Genomic DNA, 5,000 nt, shown 5'->3' with positions numbered 1-5,000 from the left:
TCGGCATGGACGGGAGCAGGCGTTGAGGAGTAGGCCTTTTTTTGAGGGCCCAGAAAGTATTTTGGCAATTTTTTACTTTTTTATCCACAACCTTTACCTGCCTTTTTTTCTCTCCGAGCATGCCAAAGTTGAGAGAAAACGCCGTTTGGCATGGACGGGAGGAGGTGTGGAGGAGTAGTCCATTTTTGAATGGCAGCGGAAAGATTTTGGCAATTGTAGCGAGGTTCTTCGGACTTTTATCCACAACCTTTACCTGCCTTTTCCTCAGCGAGCATGCCAAAGTTGAGAGAAAACGCCCTTCGCCATTGACGGGACCAGACGTTGACGACTACGTCTTTCTTTTTTTCACGGCGCCTGAACGATTTGGGCAATTCTCCACAGCGCGTTTACTTTTTATCCACAACCTTTACCTGCCTTTTCCTCAGCGAGCATGCCAAAGTTGAGAGGAAAACGCCGTTTGGCATGGACAGGAGCAGGCGTTGACGACCAGGTCTTTTTTTTGGTCTTTTTTTTTCACAGCGCCGGAAGGATTCAGGCAATTCTCCAAAGCCGGTTACTTTTATCCACAACCTTTACTGGACCTTTTTTTTCTTTTTTTCCTTTTTTCTCTCTCCGAGCATGCCAAAGTTGATAGAAAACGCGGTTCGGCATGGACGGGAGCAGGCGTTGAGGAGTAGGCCTTTTTTTGAGGGCCCAGAAAGTATTTTGGCAATTTTTTACTTTTTTATCCACAACCTTTACCTGCCTTTTTTTCTCTCCGAGCATGCCAAAGTTGAGAGAAAACGCCGTTTGGCATGGACGGGAGGAGGTGTGGAGGAGTAGTCCATTTTTGAATGGCAGCGGAAAGATTTTGGCAATTGTAGCGAGGTTCTTCGGACTTTTATCCACAACCTTTACCTGCCTTTTCCTCAGCGAGCATGCCAAAGTTGAGAGAAAACGCCCTTCGCCATTGACGGGACCAGACGTTGACGACTACGTCTTTCTTTTTTTCACGGCGCCTGAACGATTTGGGCAATTCTCCACAGCGCGTTTACTTTTTATCCACAACCTTTACCTGCCTTTTCCTCAGCGAGCATGCCAAAGTTGAGAGGAAAACGCCGTTTGGCATGGACAGGAGCAGGCGTTGACGACCAGGTCTTTTTTTTGGTCTTTTTTTTTCACAGCGCCGGAAGGATTCAGGCAATTCTCCAAAGCCGGTTACTTTTATCCACAACCTTTACTGGACCTTTTTTTTCTTTTTTTCCTTTTTTCTCTCTCCGAGCATGCCAAAGTTGATAGAAAACGCGGTTCGGCATGGACGGGAGCAGGCGTTGAGGAGTAGGCCTTTTTTTGAGGGCCCAGAAAGTATTTTGGCAATTTTTTACTTTTTTATCCACAACCTTTACCTGCCTTTTTTTCTCTCCGAGCATGCCAAAGTTGAGAGAAAACGCCGTTTGGCATGGACGGGAGGAGGTGTGGAGGAGTAGTCCATTTTTGAATGGCAGCGGAAAGATTTTGGCAATTGTAGCGAGGTTCTTCGGACTTTTATCCACAACCTTTACCTGCCTTTTCCTCAGCGAGCATGCCAAAGTTGAGAGAAAACGCCCTTCGCCATTGACGGGACCAGACGTTGACGACTACGTCTTTCTTTTTTTCACGGCGCCTGAACGATTTGGGCAATTCTCCACAGCGCGTTTACTTTTTATCCACAACCTTTACCTGCCTTTTCCTCAGCGAGCATGCCAAAGTTGAGAGGAAAACGCCGTTTGGCATGGACAGGAGCAGGCGTTGACGACCAGGTCTTTTTTTTGGTCTTTTTTTTTCACAGCGCCGGAAGGATTCAGGCAATTCTCCAAAGCCGGTTACTTTTATCCACAACCTTTACTGGACCTTTTTTTTCTTTTTTTCCTTTTTTCTCTCTCCGAGCATGCCAAAGTTGATAGAAAACGCGGTTCGGCATGGACGGGAGCAGGCGTTGAGGAGTAGGCCTTTTTTTGAGGGCCCAGAAAGTATTTTGGCAATTTTTTACTTTTTTATCCACAACCTTTACCTGCCTTTTTTTCTCTCCGAGCATGCCAAAGTTGAGAGAAAACGCCGTTTGGCATGGACGGGAGGAGGTGTGGAGGAGTAGTCCATTTTTGAATGGCAGCGGAAAGATTTTGGCAATTGTAGCGAGGTTCTTCGGACTTTTATCCACAACCTTTACCTGCCTTTTCCTCAGCGAGCATGCCAAAGTTGAGAGAAAACGCCCTTCGCCATTGACGGGACCAGACGTTGACGACTACGTCTTTCTTTTTTTCACGGCGCCTGAACGATTTGGGCAATTCTCCACAGCGCGTTTACTTTTTATCCACAACCTTTACCTGCCTTTTCCTCAGCGAGCATGCCAAAGTTGAGAGGAAAACGCCGTTTGGCATGGACAGGAGCAGGCGTTGACGACCAGGTCTTTTTTTTGGTCTTTTTTTTTCACAGCGCCGGAAGGATTCAGGCAATTCTCCAAAGCCGGTTACTTTTATCCACAACCTTTACTGGACCTTTTTTTTCTTTTTTTCCTTTTTTCTCTCTCCGAGCATGCCAAAGTTGATAGAAAACGCGGTTCGGCATGGACGGGAGCAGGCGTTGAGGAGTAGGCCTTTTTTTGAGGGCCCAGAAAGTATTTTGGCAATTTTTTACTTTTTTATCCACAACCTTTACCTGCCTTTTTTTCTCTCCGAGCATGCCAAAGTTGAGAGAAAACGCCGTTTGGCATGGACGGGAGGAGGTGTGGAGGAGTAGTCCATTTTTGAATGGCAGCGGAAAGATTTTGGCAATTGTAGCGAGGTTCTTCGGACTTTTATCCACAACCTTTACCTGCCTTTTCCTCAGCGAGCATGCCAAAGTTGAGAGAAAACGCCCTTCGCCATTGACGGGACCAGACGTTGACGACTACGTCTTTCTTTTTTTCACGGCGCCTGAACGATTTGGGCAATTCTCCACAGCGCGTTTACTTTTTATCCACAACCTTTACCTGCCTTTTCCTCAGCGAGCATGCCAAAGTTGAGAGGAAAACGCCGTTTGGCATGGACAGGAGCAGGCGTTGACGACCAGGTCTTTTTTTTGGTCTTTTTTTTTCACAGCGCCGGAAGGATTCAGGCAATTCTCCAAAGCCGGTTACTTTTATCCACAACCTTTACTGGACCTTTTTTTTCTTTTTTTCCTTTTTTCTCTCTCCGAGCATGCCAAAGTTGATAGAAAACGCGGTTCGGCATGGACGGGAGCAGGCGTTGAGGAGTAGGCCTTTTTTTGAGGGCCCAGAAAGTATTTTGGCAATTTTTTACTTTTTTATCCACAACCTTTACCTGCCTTTTTTTCTCTCCGAGCATGCCAAAGTTGAGAGAAAACGCCGTTTGGCATGGACGGGAGGAGGTGTGGAGGAGTAGTCCATTTTTGAATGGCAGCGGAAAGATTTTGGCAATTGTAGCGAGGTTCTTCGGACTTTTATCCACAACCTTTACCTGCCTTTTCCTCAGCGAGCATGCCAAAGTTGAGAGAAAACGCCCTTCGCCATTGACGGGACCAGACGTTGACGACTACGTCTTTCTTTTTTTCACGGCGCCTGAACGATTTGGGCAATTCTCCACAGCGCGTTTACTTTTTATCCACAACCTTTACCTGCCTTTTCCTCAGCGAGCATGCCAAAGTTGAGAGGAAAACGCCGTTTGGCATGGACAGGAGCAGGCGTTGACGACCAGGTCTTTTTTTTGGTCTTTTTTTTTCACAGCGCCGGAAGGATTCAGGCAATTCTCCAAAGCCGGTTACTTTTATCCACAACCTTTACTGGACCTTTTTTTTCTTTTTTTCCTTTTTTCTCTCTCCGAGCATGCCAAAGTTGATAGAAAACGCGGTTCGGCATGGACGGGAGCAGGCGTTGAGGAGTAGGCCTTTTTTTGAGGGCCCAGAAAGTATTTTGGCAATTTTTTACTTTTTTATCCACAACCTTTACCTGCCTTTTTTTCTCTCCGAGCATGCCAAAGTTGAGAGAAAACGCCGTTTGGCATGGACGGGAGGAGGTGTGGAGGAGTAGTCCATTTTTGAATGGCAGCGGAAAGATTTTGGCAATTGTAGCGAGGTTCTTCGGACTTTTATCCACAACCTTTACCTGCCTTTTCCTCAGCGAGCATGCCAAAGTTGAGAGAAAACGCCCTTCGCCATTGACGGGACCAGACGTTGACGACTACGTCTTTCTTTTTTTCACGGCGCCTGAACGATTTGGGCAATTCTCCACAGCGCGTTTACTTTTTATCCACAACCTTTACCTGCCTTTTCCTCAGCGAGCATGCCAAAGTTGAGAGGAAAACGCCGTTTGGCATGGACAGGAGCAGGCGTTGACGACCAGGTCTTTTTTTTGGTCTTTTTTTTTCACAGCGCCGGAAGGATTCAGGCAATTCTCCAAAGCCGGTTACTTTTATCCACAACCTTTACTGGACCTTTTTTTTCTTTTTTTCCTTTTTTCTCTCTCCGAGCATGCCAAAGTTGATAGAAAACGCGGTTCGGCATGGACGGGAGCAGGCGTTGAGGAGTAGGCCTTTTTTTGAGGGCCCAGAAAGTATTTTGGCAATTTTTTACTTTTTTATCCACAACCTTTACCTGCCTTTTTTTCTCTCCGAGCATGCCAAAGTTGAGAGAAAACGCCGTTTGGCATGGACGGGAGGAGGTGTGGAGGAGTAGTCCATTTTTGAATGGCAGCGGAAAGATTTTGGCAATTGTAGCGAGGTTCTTCGGACTTTTATCCACAACCTTTACCTGCCTTTTCCTCAGCGAGCATGCCAAAGTTGAGAGAAAACGCCCTTCGCCATTGACGGGACCAGACGTTGACGACTACGTCTTTCTTTTTTTCACGGCGCCTGAACGATTTGGGCAATTCTCCACAGCGCGTTTACTTTTTATCCACAACCTTTACCTGCCTTTTCCTCAGCGAGCATGCCAAAGTTGAGAGGAAAACGCCGTTTGGCATGGACAGGAGCAGGCGTTGACGACCAGGT

The sequence above is a fragment of the Babylonia areolata genome, unplaced genomic scaffold (genome assembly GCF_041734735.1).
Source record: "Babylonia areolata isolate BAREFJ2019XMU unplaced genomic scaffold, ASM4173473v1 tig00055174, whole genome shotgun sequence".
Lineage (NCBI taxonomy): Eukaryota > Metazoa > Mollusca > Gastropoda > Neogastropoda > Buccinidae > Babylonia > Babylonia areolata.
This window is presented reverse-complemented; position numbering follows the sequence as displayed.